The following is an 18,561-nucleotide window of genomic DNA, read 5'->3' as shown; positions in this document are numbered from 1 at the left end:
CTCAGTCCTAGATATATTGGACCTTACAGAATTCTGCGAAAGGTTGGTCAAGTATCTTATGAGCTTGAGTTGCCACAAAAGTTGGTTGTTGTTCATCCAGTGTTCCATATGTCTATGTTGAGAAAATGTGTGAGAGACCCATCATTGGTTGTTCCTGCTGACACCATAACAGTTAAGGATGGTTTGACCTATAAAGAGATCCCCATAGCCATTAATGATCGTTAGGTTCATAAATTGAGAACTAAAGAGGTTGCCTCAGTAAAAGTCCTATGGAAGAGTCAAAAAGTTGAAGAGGCTACATGGGAAGCCGAAGAAGACATGAAATCCAGATATCCTCATTTGTTTGAAGAGAAAGCTGAGAACGCTCAAGGTAACCCTCTCATAGTCCATGTCATGTCTCATGTTTCACGCTTATGTATCCAGTGCTCATGTTCTATGTCTCAGTATTCATGTTTCCATGAAACCATGTCATGTTAGTTCAGTCTCCATGTTTCATGTCATGTTTCATCACGTTCATGTATTCGAGCCATGTCCATCCGTATTCGTAACCATGACCCATCATTCGAGGATGAATGATCCCAAGGGGGAGATATTTTAAAACCTCGTACCTATAAACTAAGCTACGTTCATAATTAAGGACATAGAAAACTAGATAGGGAGTGTTAGGACTAAAATTCACTTTAGTTTATCGAACTACGTTTTCGTGACAGGTTTCACGGACCATAAAATGTTTTACGGCCCGTGAAATGAACAATAAAATATTTTACGGCCCATGAAACGAACCGTGGAGTAACCCCAGGAGACCCATCTCACTGGAACTATTTCACGGTGTGTTTTACGGTCCATATAATTTTCAAGGACCGTACTTTGTACCGTGGAATATTTTACCGTCCATCGTTTGGACGGTAAAAGAAGAGGTTAAAAATCAAGTCACTGTAACCATTTCATGGTCACTTTTCAAGGATCGTGAAAAGTTTTACGGACTGCGAAAGGTGACCGTAAAATCAGCTGATGATTGAATAGTATTTAAACGTGTTTTTCAGTTCTTGTCCATATTTTCATTCCCTCAAGCCCTAGAATGGAGTTCTTTTCCAATCCTAATCCTAATAAATCAAGGTAAGTCTACTCTAAGCATCCCAAGTGAATTCCAACATATATTCTTGAGTATTAAATAGGAATTCATTGTTCTACACCTAGGGTTTTCAAGAAAACCCATCTAATGGCTTCAAGATTAAGGGTTTTGGATTTTTTCTCCAAGCTCAGATAATTGTTACAAGTTTTGGAGTGATTGAGGTATGTATGGTTTCTATCTACGTGTGAAACATCGTTGTTCTTCCTTACGCCATGTTCTTCCATTATTAAATGAATGTTTACCAAAACTAGGGTTTTAAACATGTTCATGATAACCCTAAGTACATGTACCATGATTTACTATGTTGTATGATTAATTCGTTATTGTGTTCTCAATATTCCATTTTGGTTATTGAGAATCTATTCATAATTGATGAAAAACCCATAGTTTGCATTCAATGGGTTCTCAAATGCAAGATATGAACTTTTACGTATATTTCATGAAATTCTACATGAAACCATGTTTTACACAAGTTATACCATGTACTTATATCCATGCAATAACTCATGAAATCATGTTTACAAGCCATGTTTATGAATCAAGTTTACAAGTCATGATTTTAAGCCATGTTATACAAACCATTGGCCCAGATGCCAACTATATTCATGTTTATGTTTTGGGAGTAGCATAGGTTTACCGAGAAGGCTCAGATAGCCTGAAACTATGTATGCCAATGTAGGGAAGGGTCGATCCACCCAAATTAGGATGACACATTCAGACAGTTGAATTGGATCTATTTTCATGTCATGCTTATGTCTCATACCCTAGGAAGGTCTGGGGTTGCTCTGCTGGTCGGGCCAGGTACCAGAATCCACGTACCCACGTGGTGATTCCATGGTTCAGTTATACTACGGCTCTCCCACCATATATATATATATATATATATATATATATATATATATATATGTGTGTGTGTGCACATGAATTATTTTACTCACGTCATACATTTACTCATGTCAGATGATGCTTATGTCCATGTTCAACTTACAGTTTCAGTTTCAGTTCTATTATTTCACGTGCCATGTTTATTTCATTCAGTTGCTTTACATACCAGTACAATTCAAGTGTACTAATGTCCCCTTTATTTGCCTAGGGGCCTATATTTTACGATGCAGATTTGCAGGATGGCGGATCAGTGTGTATCAGTTTTTGGTGAGCCCCATTCTGTTCAGGGTTTTAGCTTTACCTAAGTTTATTTCAGTCATGCAGTTAAGGTATGCCGGGGGCCTTGTTCCGGTAAACAGTTTGGTAGTCAAATTCACGTTAGAGGTTTCATAGACTAGTAAGTTATGTTAGGTTAGATATTCAAAGTCGTCTCGCCATTTTGACTCATTATTATCATGTTTATTCAGACTATTCCGCATAATGATTTTTTAAGACTTATGATTTATGTTCCCAAGCTTTACTTAAATAATGCATGTTCATAGACTATACTGCATCAGCTCATGCCCATATTGAGTCAGCAAGCCATGTGGTTGGTTCGGTCACACACAGTTAGGCATCGAGTGTCGTGTTACGCCCAGGCCATGGTTTGGGGCGTGACAGTAATGCTATGAGTTTTTAACATTCGAAGAAGGTGGTATTATGAGGTATTTGAATCATATAATAGTCGTATATTAAGTGTTAAAGTCAAAGAAAGTTGTAAAACTAAAACTCGGCAAAGGTTATTTCAAGTTATGTTAATAATTCTACTAAAATTTGGTTTAGATGCCACTGAGATTTTCTTCCAATATACTTGTATTTACAGGGTGAACTACCTACCAGATCGAAGGTCTACAAGTATAGTTTGCAATGCATTAAACTGTTCGTTGATACGATGTCAGAGTAGAGAGATATTCGCATTTTCGCGAGGCTGCGTAGACAAACCCCTTTGGGACCCAATTGAGGGGGTGGAAAAATCTACAAACTTTAAAAGGATGGTGAAGCTCATTTCTTTTCATTTTACGACATTTCTCCAGGCCAAAACACTCCCAAGGAGTCTCTAAAGGTCCCTCTACCAATAATACCAAGTTCTACAAGATTTTAACTCGGTTCTAGCCTCGAAAAGTTCAAGTACTTCCTCTCTCTCCTGTAGTGGCTAATTTCTAAACTATTCCAGCCGAAGTTGAGGGTCGTTTCAGGTGATTTAAGGTAAGAATCTCCCTCTACTTCATATGTTAAGAATCTCCCTCTACTTCATATGTTTGGATTAGTAGAAGTTGGGTTAGCTTGTTTGGTTATAAATCTACAAGTAAAAGCCTAGAAAATCGTCGCTATGTTGATTGTCAGATATGGAACTATTTTAGAGTTGTTTCATGGGTTGTTGAAGTATGTTGGTGTTACTGGTATAGCTATGTTCATGAAGATAGAAAAAGGGTTTAAGCTATAGTTCATTGAATTGTAAACCGAGCTTGCCGCTCGTGTGAGTCTTGAGCCGTTTAAAAAGCATGTTATAAGTATTGTTGTTGTTGGGATGTTTTTTAATTTTCTTGAACTTACGGGAAGTTAAGAAAATAGGGGAGATTGTGCCTGTTATTTTATAAAATAAAGTGTATCAGTCAAATAAGATGATTAAAACACTCCTATAGTGACGATAGTATCGTTTCCATGGTTGTAGACTATAGAATTACGTGATTAGCTTAGCTTGTGATTGGGCAGGACATTATAAGGTATGTTAAGGCTTGTAACTTTCCTTCTTTTGCACGAATCCAATAAGCGTAACGTAAGTTAATGTCCTTCCATTATTGCATTCCATCCTCAGAAAGGATTGGGCACACAAGTTAATCCAGTACTGCATTCCATCCTCAGATGGACGGCTAGGCCAATGTAAAATTTAGACACTCGAGGATATGCTCTGTTCTCTCTTTTGAGACTTGAAGAGTAATTTGGATGATCATCTACCTCTTATAGATTTTGTCTACAATAATACCTATCACTCCAACCTTAAGATGGCCCAATATGAGGCATTGCATGTTCGTGGATTGATGTGCCATAGAGTTATGGCACATTTGATGGCTTTTGATGACAAGTTTTACCTGTTTTTTAGTAAGATGGTGTCGTTTTTCTGTATTTTAGTTGTGTTTCAGGTAAGTAGGACCAAAAAGCCAAAAACAAGCAAAAATGTCAATGTAAAGTAAAAAAAAAAAAGACTGAAATGCGTTGCAGATAGGGAAGTGTAAATCCAGTGGCAAACGCAGATGAAAAATAGAAACTTCATGAAATATGGCAGCTGAAACGCCGAAGACAATGTGACACATACAGAGAAATGCGACGCATATGTGCTCACCAGGACCCGCATTCAAACATGATTTGCATTGGGGAAAGAGTGAAATGTGTCGCCTATCACCAAATGTAGTGGCATATATGACACAAACGTGCCGACGAGGTATATTTCTCTAGTTTTGTTCATGACTTTTGGAGGCTTTAAATGCACTTTTTAGGGTTTTTATTTCATTATTGATAGTTAGACTTTATTCCTTGACTTCATAGCATTGAATACTCTATTTTGTTGATGATTTTCAGGACAAGATTCCATCTTTTCATCTTCTTTATTCCATTGTAAGCTTTAATGACTTAATTAGTGTTTATCTTGTACTAAACATCATGAGTAGCTAATTCTAATACTAAGGTTGTGAACCCAATGATGGGTGTTATGTGAATGGGTGTTTGTGATTGAACATACGCATAATGGGTTGTTAGTATTTACTTATTTCTTATTCGTTCATGTTGGTTAATGGTTGCAAACATTGACTTAGGCCATAAACTCTTGTTTTTCTTGGAAAGGGGAGTTAGGATTTGGTAGGAATAAGTAACAACGACTCGGTGAGTTAATACTCATTTAATAAACTCACTTAAGAATAAGAGGAGTTTACTTGAAACTAATTAATCGTTCTTAATCATAACTCTTTTATATTTGGCAAAATCGTAAAGAGAAATACTTTCTAACTATTCTAATTTTGGCGCCGTTGCTGGGGAATACGGTTTGCAATTCCTAAATAGTGTGTGCTTTACTTCAAGTCTTTTTCTATTCCATCACACCTTGTTTGCTATTTTCTGTGAACCATGTGATTATGGCTGGACGAGGAGGAGGACGTGGAGCAAATGGTGATACGGGTGTTCAAGCAATACCCCTAGCACCGAAAATTAAAGCAGTGGAGAATGTATTTGTGGATTATATGCAAGAGGTGGAATATGCATCTGCTATTGTTACACCCAGGGTCAATGCCGCAAGTTTCTGTTACACCTCGGAAAATTTTCCGTTGGTACGCAAGTGAATGAACTAGTGAGGAGTACGAGTATACGATATTTCCATGAGTATAAAATGACATTTATGACCCTATGTAAGATTCCAAAGGCGATTGTAATAAGAGATAGGTTATGCTCCATAATGACTAATTATAGGGGAAGTGCTGCCGAAATTTCGGTAGAAAAATATGCATTAAGTTGAAACTTTGGTATTCATAACTCACAATTGGTAAACTTGACCAATTACAGATTTTTGACGAAACGGGAAGTGAGTTTGGAAAGGCGTAAAGAGCTTGAAAGGTATGTAAAGCAACCCTAATTCTTCCCTTGGCATGCCCTTAGTGTGTTAGGGTCGGATCCGGGCCTCGAAAGACTTCTTGGCCCTCGGAATCCGCAAGAGAAATTCTCCGTTTTTCCTTCAGTAGAATTGAACCATTTTGGTATGCTTTTCTTGAAATTATGCAATTTTGTTCTAAATTACTTGGAAGGTCACAGAATGTTTGTAGAACCTTTTTAGGTGACTCCATAAGCTTGGAGGGCATAATTTGAGCCCGCTGCCTTGTTTGTCCCGAGGCGGGCCCACTATTCCCGGTTTTGCCCTTAATGTACTAAAGCTTTCTTTTTAAGCAATTTTTGAAAGAAACGTTTTGACTATCCTTTTAATTACTTAACGAATATTGTTTTAAATACTCTATTAAGTCTTACAAATTATTCTGACACCCGGAATGACTTCGGGAAGGTTATATTTCTGTAATTTATTATGATATCCGAAATGCATCTATTATGATCCCGTCCAACTCCATTGGATTTGTTTGACTTTGATACGCTTCATCGAGTCTTTGAAAATATCTATGGTAATTTTAAATTGCATTAGTCTCTCACTACTCCATTCGTGGATGCCCCAATGTTTCCCACACTAAGCCCGGGCCAGGATATGTTGTCAAGTGTGATCCTTTGCATTGTTCGCCGTGTCTCGATGTGAGGGGGCAGGTATACGCGTACATGGGTTTGTGGAGTATGCTGTGCCATGTACGCTTGTTCTGATATGATTTACTATGGCCATCTCATATGACATATTATGTTACGGGGTTATGCCCCTATTCTGATTCTTCTGTGTTGTGGCACCAGCGTCGGGAGGGTGGCCACGTTCTATCTGCCGAGTCCCTTGGCAGGGGCCGGATTTGATATGACATATGTTTCTGTACACACTCCGTATGTTTTGAAAATATATATCTGATACTTTGTATTTTCTGTTTACTTTCTGTACGTTCTATACCAGTTATGATTTTGTTTCTGCAACTCAGGCTTTACATATTCAGTACATATTTCGTATTGACCCCCTTTCCTCGGGGGCTGCGTTTTCATGCCGCGCAGGTACTGACGACAGGTTTGCCGATCCGTCTGTCTAGGATATCTTTTCCGCCATTTGGAGCGCTCTTTTATTCAGAGCCATCTTTCGGTACAGTCTGTCACTTCTATATGTGTATATTCTCGTTCATGGGTACGGCGGGGCCCTGTCCCGCCATATGATTCTGTTGGTCCATTCAGAGGTCTGTAGACATGTTTGTGGGTTGGGATCTTTCTGTACAGCTGTGTGTATATGTTGTGTTTGGGCGATCCCATTCGCCGCGGCGGCCGGTCCGCATATATTTAAATGTTACTCTGTTGGCCCTGTGTGGCCTTTGTTGGTATTTTCTGCGTGCAGGGTATATGGGATAGTCCGTAAAACAAAGGAAACTCTGCCGAAATTTTTCTGGAAATTATCTAAATTGGAAATAAAGCCTTGTCGGCTTCTGCTATATACTAGAATGTGTTTGAGTGCCCAGATCGGGCACTAGTCACGGCCTACGGGGTTGGGTCGTGACAGAATCCCACAAAGAACAATATGTAGGTGTTTTAAGTAGATTACGAATTATCACAACAACAGCTAGGCTGAACTCATCAATGGTGGTTTGTAGATATGGTTTTGATAAAATAAGAAAATATTAAATCTAATCTAGAAAGCAAGTAAATTTATCAATGGCAACAAGAATTGAATAAAGGAAACTACTTCTCAAGTAACGATCCAATATATTTCACGAATTACAGATAACGGTAATATTATGTTAATTAGCCTCGGATAATTACTCTAAATTAACTTCTCCCAAAGATTAACTAGACTACCTATTTGAATATCCCTAAAGCAATTAGGAGTATTAGGAACACCCGACTATGGCTACAAGTGGTATCGCCTATTCTTAGGTCAATTTCCATTAGATGGGGGTTAACGCCCCAAATTCATGTAAATTATTCTATCCCAACCCCGTTCTTCCACTTCCGAGTTTCAAACAAAGTAAGTGGACAAGTCCTAGGGTTAGCTACTCCCTTGAGAAACGTTGAAGAACAAGAATAATTAAAATAACAATAATTTACTTAATTAAAAATAATATCGATCAATAAATAAGCACAACAAAAGTTTCAATCTCAATTGTCAAAAAGAAATTCCCATAAACAAGGTTCAAATAAAAGAATGAAAATATACGTAGGAACCTTAGCTTCCAAACGTGTGTTTTCTGCCAAAGATAATTTTACAATGCCCCCAGTTGGCTTTTAAATGAACTGGAATAGAAAAAATAGTCAAAATCCAAGTTCTGCTCGGACTGGGCCTGAAGACCTTTAGCGCGAACGCGCCATGTGGAAGTGTGAATCTGTGGATGACGTCAGCACCACTGATCTTCTTCAGCGGGCGTCACGTACCTGCAAAATTTCCTGAATCTCTAGTTTTTCCAGTGATCAACTCTTTTTCGCTTGTTTTCAACACTTAGGCTCTAGGGACCTCGTATTACCTGAAATATAATAAAAACACGTAAAATAGCACAAACTTGCTTGAAACACAAGTAAAAACCGCCATGTAATGCATTAAATGCGACGTAAATACGCGGCACATCAACACCCCCAACTTAAAGTCTTTGCTTGTCCTCAAGCAAGCCATACAACACAATGACTCAATCTACCACCTAGATATCACAGAGTAATAATGTCTACATTGATTTTGACTCTGAACTATCGGCATGCAGGTTTTTATGTTCCCAAGAACCACCCCATTTTTCTATTTTCAAACAATATGCACAACTCAAGAATGCCTCGACTAGCAATGATGCCTCAATGCATGACATTACATTATCGAACATATTATGATGCACACAAACGCTACTTTAGGCGGTCACTTTATTTTGATCATTGCTTATATTTATGCCTTCACATAGACCAAAGAATGTCCCAACACACATACATACAAAAATAATGGGATGAAGACGAAAGAGAAGAGAAGGACACTCACGCTCACAGAGAAATTCATATCTACACATGGAAATACAATAGGCTTGCCCTTATTTTCTCTATTTTCATCCTAAATTCGTTCGGTTGTGATCACATTAGGACTTGTTTTGGCTTGTAATGTAGGCTTAGGGACAGGTAGGATACTTTTTGGGTATTAGTGACTCACCCTCCTTGAATGCTACAACATCATTTCACGTTAATTTGCCTCTTATTTAATCCCTCTTTTATTCTCGTTCAAGTTCCCAACCTCGATGTGGTTTTATTCCTAAAAAACATACAATTATTTTTGTGTTACCATTTTCTGATTTTTCTCCTTTTTTCTTTTTTATTTTTTTATGCAACCACCACATCGAATCCCAACTAGCAAACTCCACCACCCCCAACTTATGCTTCTAACATCTACTTCACATTTATTTCACCCCCAAGTTAGGCATTTTGCCTCTTCTATCTAGTAGCATCAAGGAGGGAACGAGTGTGAAGATGGATTTTTTTCACAAAGGGTAAGGTTTCATTATTGGCTTGCCAAGAAAAAGGTCAAAAGGATCAAAAAGGGAAAACTAGGGATATTTACAATTATATGGTCAGGCTTATTTAGGCAAAGTGACTATTTACTCAAAGAAATTGTAAGATCATCTCACAACCAAAAACCAATTGTCAGATCCAAACATGACTAACCGGGCAAGTTCTAGATTATACATGCATAAATAGAACAAAACTAACAGCTCACACACATATTGGCATAAGGAAGATCATATACAATTGTGACCACCTAGGTATTCATTCGTTGCACACAACACCCCAATAATATAATAATGCCGTACAAAGATTCAAATCATGTCAACTAATAGCTGTTTCTGAGTATGCATTTTTTTAAAAAAAATTCGAGGGGTCAAAAATTTCCAACAAACCACAAACAAAATTCCATCAGTTACAGAACAATACCAAATAAGTCAAAACTACTATACTAAACCTAAGCAACAACCTAAACATGCCAGTTTCAACAAAAAGAATAAAATCCGTCAGGAAAAGAACTCTGTCAAAGAAAAGCCTAGGAGGTTCCTAAACACATATTTACAATACAACAATACAAGATAGCCCACCCCCAACTAAAAAATTTGCAGTGTCCCCACTGCATCACATAAGCATACAAAACAAAATTTTAGGCATACCTGCTAGCACTGAGTGCTGGAGTCATCTCTGCTCACCCTTGGAGCTGGAGCTACTGGGCTCTGGCAAGACCAAATCTTACTCATTATTCTCCTCATTCTGTGCTCCATATACACCCCTCAGAGTACTCATCATCTGGTTTAAAAACATGCTTTGGCTTTTGGCGTGCTCTCTTGCTTTTTTCTCCCTCCTCTCCATCTTACCTTTTTTTTCCTTTATATGCTTACTAGAATCATCGAAAGAAGCTGGGGAGAAAGATCTATCTCCTCAACTAAATTGTTAATTACGGACCACCAGATCTAGAAGGAGTTGTAGATGAGCCCTCTCCAGATGGGCCCGAAGGGAGACTAGCCACTAGCTGCTGAATCCGAGTGTCCACCCCATGGACCTAGGTGGAGATATTTTGAAAAGGCTGGTGGCCTCTTGCAGTGGCGACAAGGGTGGTATAGCTGGAGTAAAAGCAGGCGCCCCATCAGTGGAAGGGGTGAATGTCAAATCCAATACAGTAGAGGTGAACTGCCCAAATAACGGGGCTGCTACGTTAATCATCCTTTTCTTCTGCATATTACCGAGCCCTCTCTTCTTCAATGGATGAATCGGTCCACCGATCCCTTTTCTTTATCACCTGGCCTCGTGAGCATCCCATCATGGGAGCACAAATAGGTGATCAATGATGGGAAGAATAGACTCTTAGTCCTTTCAAGCACCACCTCCGTTATTTCTTGCATAATAAGCCTCCCCACATCCACAGGCAACCCTTCCATCATAGCATAAATTAGTTTAGCCCTCTTAAGGGGCACCTCTAAATAATGTTTAGAAGGTTGCACCCTGGATGTCACAATATCTAGCCAAGTTTTGGCCTCAGCAGTGAACTCTAGGGAGTCAATCTTTCTTTTCATGGCAGTAAACCACTTTGGTTGCTCACTAACGTGAAGGTGGGTCACAACCCATTGTTGCCACATTTGTTCGTACCTATGCGCCATCTCACTGTTATCACCATCCTGCAGATCGCAGTAGGCGTTTATTCGAGAAGCATTGCACAGGACATCCACGCCTCTCACTTTGACAATCACCCAATCTGTAATGTCCACCTCTGCAGCATTTGCATAGAATTTCCTCATAAGGGTATAATTTTCCTTGATCCGTTCATCCGCAAAGCGTATCCATCCGCTTGTTACCGGTCTTTCATAGAACTCGGGCATCTTTTCTTCCAAAATTTCCGTTACGATGCCCCTTTCTGCGGCGAAGCTCTTTTCCAGCAGTCTATCATATAGCTTAGAACATTTTGCTGACTGAAAGGAGGTGGCCTCGTAGTATTCAATCTGGGGCACTTGGGCAACATTGGATGTTGTAGCCATATTTCAAGCTTAAGTACCTAAAAAATGAGCACACATGTCGAACATAATTATGGATACCTAAAACAATGTATAATGAGGCAGTTAGGCCAAAGAACTGGGTCACAAAAGTTTTGGGCAACTCGCAGCAGGCATTATGTTTTTTCACTGCACAATTTTACCTGCGCGTTCGCGCTCAACAGGGATCCGTTCGCGTTATTTAGTTTTTTCTCTTCAGTGCGTTCGTGCTAGACACCTGTGAGATCGTGCTAAGCAGTGTTTCAGCATTCTCAGAGTAATTTTGTCCAACAGTTTGTGGGTGTTAAATTTTTCACCCGATTTCATGGTGGTTTAGCACTTATTTCTTGTCCCAATTTGTCACAATCAACTCCAAACACTCTCATCTCACTTACACAACAACTGAAAACAATGATTTCACCCAAGATTCAACAATTTCACCCAATTCTAGTGTTTAAACAAGAGAAACTAAACATTAGTTTCTTCCACCAATTTTCACACCACAAGAAGATAAAAACAACTCTATGAACAAGAGAGTGAGAGAATCACATACCTTGTAGTTGCAAGTTGAAGAATCTCTAAAGAAATTAAGGAAAAAGTTAAGAATTGAGATGGTTTAGAGTCAGATTATTGAGGGGGTTTTTTTTCTCATCCTATTGGGGGGTTTTTTTTTTGTTACCCCTTACTTTGCTTCTGTTTTTAACCGTTTTCTTACATGGGGCCTCCGCATTGGCGCATTCATGCTGACTAATTTGTTTCCTTTTTTTTTGGTTCAACGTGTTAGCTGCACATTCCGACACGTTCGCGCAGAGGTATTTGAGACCCCTTTTGTCCAGATCGCAGTTTTCAGGAGTATGGTATGAAAAATTTTGCCTTGCTCAAATTAACTCCTAAAATTCTTAAACTTTATAGGTTAGTAGAAAAACCATATAATAAAATATTCTAAAAGTTTATAAACAATGGGTTGCCTCCGCCAAACGCTTGATTTAACGTCACGGAACGACGGTTACCAACTTTACCGCTTTTCTCGCCATTTGGAGCTTATGAATTGGGCACCCAACTTGGATTTAAGTTTCTGACCACGAGTGACGGGGGGTGGTAAGTAAACGAACAAGCCAAGCATAATATCTTTCATCTTACACTTCTTGGAATTCAAGTAAGGAATGTCATTTTGTCATCTTGAGCTTTCACATTGCAAAATATATGGCATTTGAACTTCTTGAGTTAGGACATCCTCTTCTTCCCCCAGATTGGAGTCAACATCAACCATATTTTTCAGAACAAAGGTTGACTCCGATTTATTTTTTCCTTTGGCATCCCCAATAAACTCATCTTTATGATTAACCCCCAACAAAGGGATTACTCTTCAACTTGAGCATTGGACAGTTCATATTGAATATTGATTTTCTTCTTTTGTCATCAAACTAAGTTGGAGACTAGTTTCCAAGTATTCTTCTTAGGATTTTTTATTTTCGTCACCCTCACATAGCAGGCACTCTATCATGAGTTCGAACTCACCAATTTGGCCATGCTCACAATAAAAATCACTACTAAACAAGTTTTGATGGAAAGATGCCATTTTCGTTTCTAAAAATAAAATAAAATACAGAAAACAACTACACAAATATTCACAGGTTCGGTTAAAAGCAAGTTATCTTATTTCCTAAATTAGACAAAATACGCCAATTGTTCCCCGGCAACGGCGCCAAAATTTGATACACTCAAATTACACCTTTTAATGGCATAACGCGGACGTTGTCAAATATAGTAACCCGACAAGGTTGGGGTCGAACCCCACAGAGAACAATATGTAGGTGTTTTAAGTAGATTACGAATTATCACCAACAACAGCTAGGCCGAACGCATCAATGGTGGTTTTTAGATAAGTTTTTGATAAAATACCAAAATATTAAATCTAATCTAGAAAGCAAGTAAATTGATCAATGGCCACAAGAATGGAATAAAGGAAACTACTTCTCAAGTAACGATCCATATATTTCACGAATTACAGATAATGGTAATATTATGTTAATTAGCCTCGGATAATGACTCTAAATTAACTTATCCCGAAGATTAACTATACTACCTAATTGAACACCCGTTATGGCTACAAGCGGTATCGCACATTCCTATGTCAATTTCCATCAGATGGGCGTTAAGGCCCGAAATTCATATCAATTTTCTATCCCAACCCCGTTCTTCCTCTTCCGAGTTTCAAACAAAGTAAATGGGCAAGTCCTAGGGTTAGATACTCCCTTGAGAACGTTGAAGAACAACAATAATTAAAATAACAATAAGTTACTTGATTAAAAATAATGTCGATCAATAAATAAGCAAAACAAGAGTTTCCATCTCAATTGCCACCAAGAAATTCCCATAAACAAGGTTCAAATAAATAAAAAGAAAATATACGTAGGAACCCTAGCCTCCAAACTTTTGTTTTCTACCAAAGATAATTTTACAATGCTCCCAGTTGGCTTTTAAATGCACTGGAATAGAAAAAATTGTCAAAATCAAAGTTCTGCTCGGACAGGGCCTGAAGACCTTCAGCGCGAACACGCCATTTGGAAGCGCGAACGCGTGGATGACGTCAGCACCACTGCTCTTCTTCAACGCGATCGCATGACACACTCAGGCGAACGCGTAGAGTCACTGACGTGCGTGGGCCCAATCGGGTCACATACATGGCGAACGCGCAGGCTTAATTTCCAACAAAATTTCCAGAATCTCCTGTTTTTTTCAGTGATCAACTCTTTTTCCTCTTTTTTGCTTGTTTTCCACACCTAGGCTCTAGGGACCTCGTATTACCCGAAACATAATAAAAAAAACTTAAAAATAACACAAAATTTCTTGAAACACAAGTAAAATCTACCATTGAAAGCATTAAAAGTGATGTAAATACACGGCACATCATGGTGCAGTCTCCGAATCATGGTTTTCTAGAGCATATATTGATGGAGAAGTTCTATACAGGGGTAGATCTGATGATGTAATCAGTGGCAAATAATGCAGCAGGTGGGTGTTTCATGGTCAAGACATATGCCCGAGTCACTCAATTGCTTAAGAAATTGACTACTCATAATCAAGCATGGCATTCGGGTGGTGCTAATAGTCTTGCATATAGAGATCTATAAATCAACACTATGGTGAAAGAAAACCAAGAGACACAACAAACTCAGGCCCAACTTGCAACCAATAGTACTTTGCTGACAAATAGGTTAGATGAAAAGGAAACTAAGAAAGTGAATGTCGTTGAAGATGTCCAGACTTTTGCTGAAAAGGATGTACCAAGCTCCTGAGGGTCCATATCAAGAAGGACCTCCTATGTAATATGAAGATGCAAATTATTATGTGAAAAACTCTCAAGGGATTTCAAAGGAAGATTACCAAGGGGTTATCAGAATCAAAATCAGTGGAGACCTCAGCAGGGGCAAGGTAACCATTATGGGAGAAACGATTATGGTGGTCAAACCAAGGAACCGCAATAATAATAATTTCAGAAATCGGATTTCAAATCCCTATGTTCCACCAAAGGGTCAATTGAATGAGTAAGGAGGTTCTAAGATAGAGATTATGCTTGAGAGGGTGCTAGCTATCCAACCAAGAGAAGTCCGAGAAAACATTGAAGGGGTTGACCAAAACTATGGGCTTATACGTTGCTTTCATCTAAAAGATTGAGTAATAGATGAGAGAAATTTTGAGTGAGCAATACCCTCTATAAAGGGGGGTCTCCCGAGTGAGACAATTCCAAATCCCAAGAGCGGTGGAGGTAATAATCTTGAAAAGTATGCTGCTATTATCACTCAAAGTGGGAAACTACTTCAAGGTGCAGGTAAGAAAGTGATTGAAGTGAGGCAGTTGATGAAGGGGAAGAGGCATAACTTGATGTGTCAATTGTTATTGAAGAGGTGAAGACATATGTTCCTATATTGAAAAATGTTGATAGTTCTCAAGAAAGTTCGAAGACTCCTGAAGGGAATAGTGACACAGGCAAATCAAAGGCTACGGGGGTTTTCATCCCTTAAGTCAATTCTTTAAATCCACACCTTATTTTCCTCAAAGGTTAGTGAAAAATATTGAGGATGCCAAGTGACAGCGCTTTAATGATCTGTTGAGGTAGCTGGTTATGAATATACCGTTCCTTGATCCTATCTAAGAAATGCTGGGTTTCGCGAAATATCTGAAGGTTCTGTTGACGAAGAAGCAGCCAGTCAAACATGACACTGTGAGTATGACTCATCATGTTAGCTCTATTATCTCCACTACCAAAGTATAGAAAAACGATCCAAGTGCCTTTACTATTCCTTGCGCCGTCAGTCATCATGATTTAGCAAGGGCTCTCTGTGATAATGGGGCTAGCATTAATCTAATGCCACTTGCTATCTACAAGCAATCGGGATTGGGGATGCCTAGGCCTACTAGCATGTATCTACAAATGGCTGACAAATAAATAAAAAGGCCAGTTGGGGTGGTTAATGATGTCCTTGTTCGAGTTGGTGAATTCCTTCTTCCGACAGATTTCATTATTCTGGATTGTGCAGTTGAATAGGATATTCCAATTATTCTGGGGAGACCATGTATGGAGGAGGAATATCTTGCTAAGTCTCTAGTAGCCAACCTTGTTAACTTTGAGGCTGATTATATGGAGGTTTATGTGGAAACAATAAACTCACTCGTACCAACCGAAGATGTTATCTCTTGATCTAGAGTATTGGACTAATCCTCCAGCGAAGCCATCTGTTATTGAGCTGCCTAAGCTTGAGCTTAAGCAGCTCCCATCACATCTGAGGTATGAGTTTGTTTGTCCGGATAATACTTTATCAGTAAGTGTTTATGCCTTGCTAAATGATGATCAGACAAAGAGGTTGCTTGAAATTTTGTGAGAATATCGACGAGCTATAGGTTGGACCATTGTTGACATTCGGGGGATTCCCTTTGTCATATGCGGGCATGAAATTCAACACGAGGAAGATAATTCACCGGATGTTGAACATCAGAGATGACTGAATTCACTTATGCAAGAGGTGGTAAAGAAGGAGATTATCAAGTGGCTAGACGTTGGAGTTTTATAACCAATTGCAGATAACAAATAGGTTAGCCCGGTGCAATCTGCTCCGAAAAAGAGTGGCATCACAGTGGTGCCCAATGCAAATAATGAGCTGATTTTGACGAGAACGGTTACAAGATGGAGAATGTGTATGGATTACCAAAAGCTGAACACTGCAACATGCAAGGACCATTTTGCTATGCCTTTTATTGATCTAATGCTTGAGCGACTAGCGGGAAGGTCATACTATTGCTTCTTGGATGGGTATTCCGGCTATAACACGATAAATATTTCCCTAGAGGACCAGGAGAAGAGCACATTCACTTGTCCTTATTGGACTTTGCTTTCAGCAGGATGCCATTTGGCCTATGCAATGCTCCAGCCACTTTTTAGCGGTGTATGATGTCTATCTTTTCAGATATGGTTGAGGACTTCTTGGAGGTATTCATGGATGATTTCTTTGTTGTTTGTGATTCATTTGATGAGATGTGAAAAAACTAACCTTGTTCTAAACTGGGAAAAATGCCACTTTATGGTGAAGTAAGGGATCGTCCTTGGCCATAAAATCTCTGAAAAAGGGATTGAGGTTGATCAAGACAAGATTGATGTTATTTCCAAGCTTCTTCTACCCATCTCTGTCAAGGGTGTTCGCAGCTTCTTAGGACATGCCGGTTTCTATTTATGATACATTAAAGATTTCTCAAAGATTGTTAATCCTATATGCAAACTTCTTGAAAAGGATGTTAAATTCCAATTTGATGACGAGTGTTTGAAAGCGTTTGAAGAATTAAAGGAGCGGCTAACGTCGGCTCCTATTATTATGTCACCTGATTGGTCTTAGCCGTTTGATCTTATGTGTGGTGTGAGTGGTTTTGCTATTGAAGCAGTGCTTGGTCAAAGGCACAATAAGATCATGCACCCGATCTACTATGCAAGCAAAAAACTCAATGGGGCGCATATGAATTATACTATAATTGAGCAAGAGTTGCTGATATAGTCAATGCATTAGAGAAGTTCCGGGCCTATTTGCTAGGGTCCAAAGTGGTTGTGTATACTGATCATGCGGCGTTGAGGTATTTGATGGCGAAGAAAGATATAAAGCCACGGTTGATTCGATGGGTCCTCTTTGCTGCAGGAATTTGACTCTGAGGTCAAAGATTGGGAACAATTAGAAAATCAAGTCGCAGATCATCTATCATGGCTTGAGAAAGAAGGGCGACAATTGGGAGATCTTGATATTGACGATGCATTTCCAGATGAGAGGATTTTAGCAGTGTCTTGTGATGTAGCACCGTGGTATGCTGATATAGCCAACTTTTTTGTCACGACCCAACCCGAGGGTCATGACGGGCACCCAGTGCTAATCTACCGACCACCTCTGAACATTCATCTCATAACTGTTTCTAGGTGGACCACAAAGATAGCTCATGGGTATCACAATCTGTAAGGGCATATATACCAAGATAATGGCACATCTCTATATAATCATCAACGCTATGCCAATAAACATAAGCCGACATAGCTACCAAAATATTATACAACAATACGAACAGGTAATTGTAACACACCGTAAGCTTGAAATAGGTGTGAATGTGTAAAAATCTATTTTTAAGATGATATTATATCTATATGAATCCATTCTTGATGAATTCGGGTGGAAGATGGTAGTTTTGAAGTCAAACCAACAATTGAAGTTCTTAAGGGCTTTTAAATTCAACTAAGTTTTGGTAGGTCTGTCTTCTGGGGGATTTTCATGAAAATGTGTTGCGAATTTGGAAAACCTTCCTTGATGAAAGTTGAAGATATTTGAAATAGCTTTCCAATGGTAGGTCGCCTAGCCCACTAAAAGTTATGTGCCAAAAGTTATGTCCGTTTTACTGAAGGGCGCAAAAGCTTGAGATTTCGCCCAAAGTACGCCCAGAAAGTACGGGATGTCCTTTTAGGACGTACTTCTTCTGTTCCTCACTGGTTTTGGCAGCCAAAGTACGGGCTACAAGTACGAGACATACTTTAAAGTACGAGACGTACTTTGTGGCCGTACTTCCACTGTTTCTGGCAGAAAATTAGGTTTAAAATGGGTATGGTCTTATTTTGTTCCCATTTTTTTTATCCTCCCAAACCCTCAGACGAAAATCATTCCTCCAAGTCTTCAAATCAAAGGTAACAACACCCTTAACATTACTAATCCATTCTAACATCAAACTCATGATTCTTAACATGATTCTTGTGACCAAAACCTAGGGTTTGCAGCATAATTCTTACCAAAGTGATTCAAGTTGGGTGTTCTTCATTAGGAAAGTGAATTGTTAAATTTTGTTTAA

Source organism: Lycium barbarum, chromosome 3, assembly GCF_019175385.1.
Source record: "Lycium barbarum isolate Lr01 chromosome 3, ASM1917538v2, whole genome shotgun sequence".
Taxonomy (NCBI): domain Eukaryota; kingdom Viridiplantae; phylum Streptophyta; class Magnoliopsida; order Solanales; family Solanaceae; genus Lycium; species Lycium barbarum.
This window is presented reverse-complemented; position numbering follows the sequence as displayed.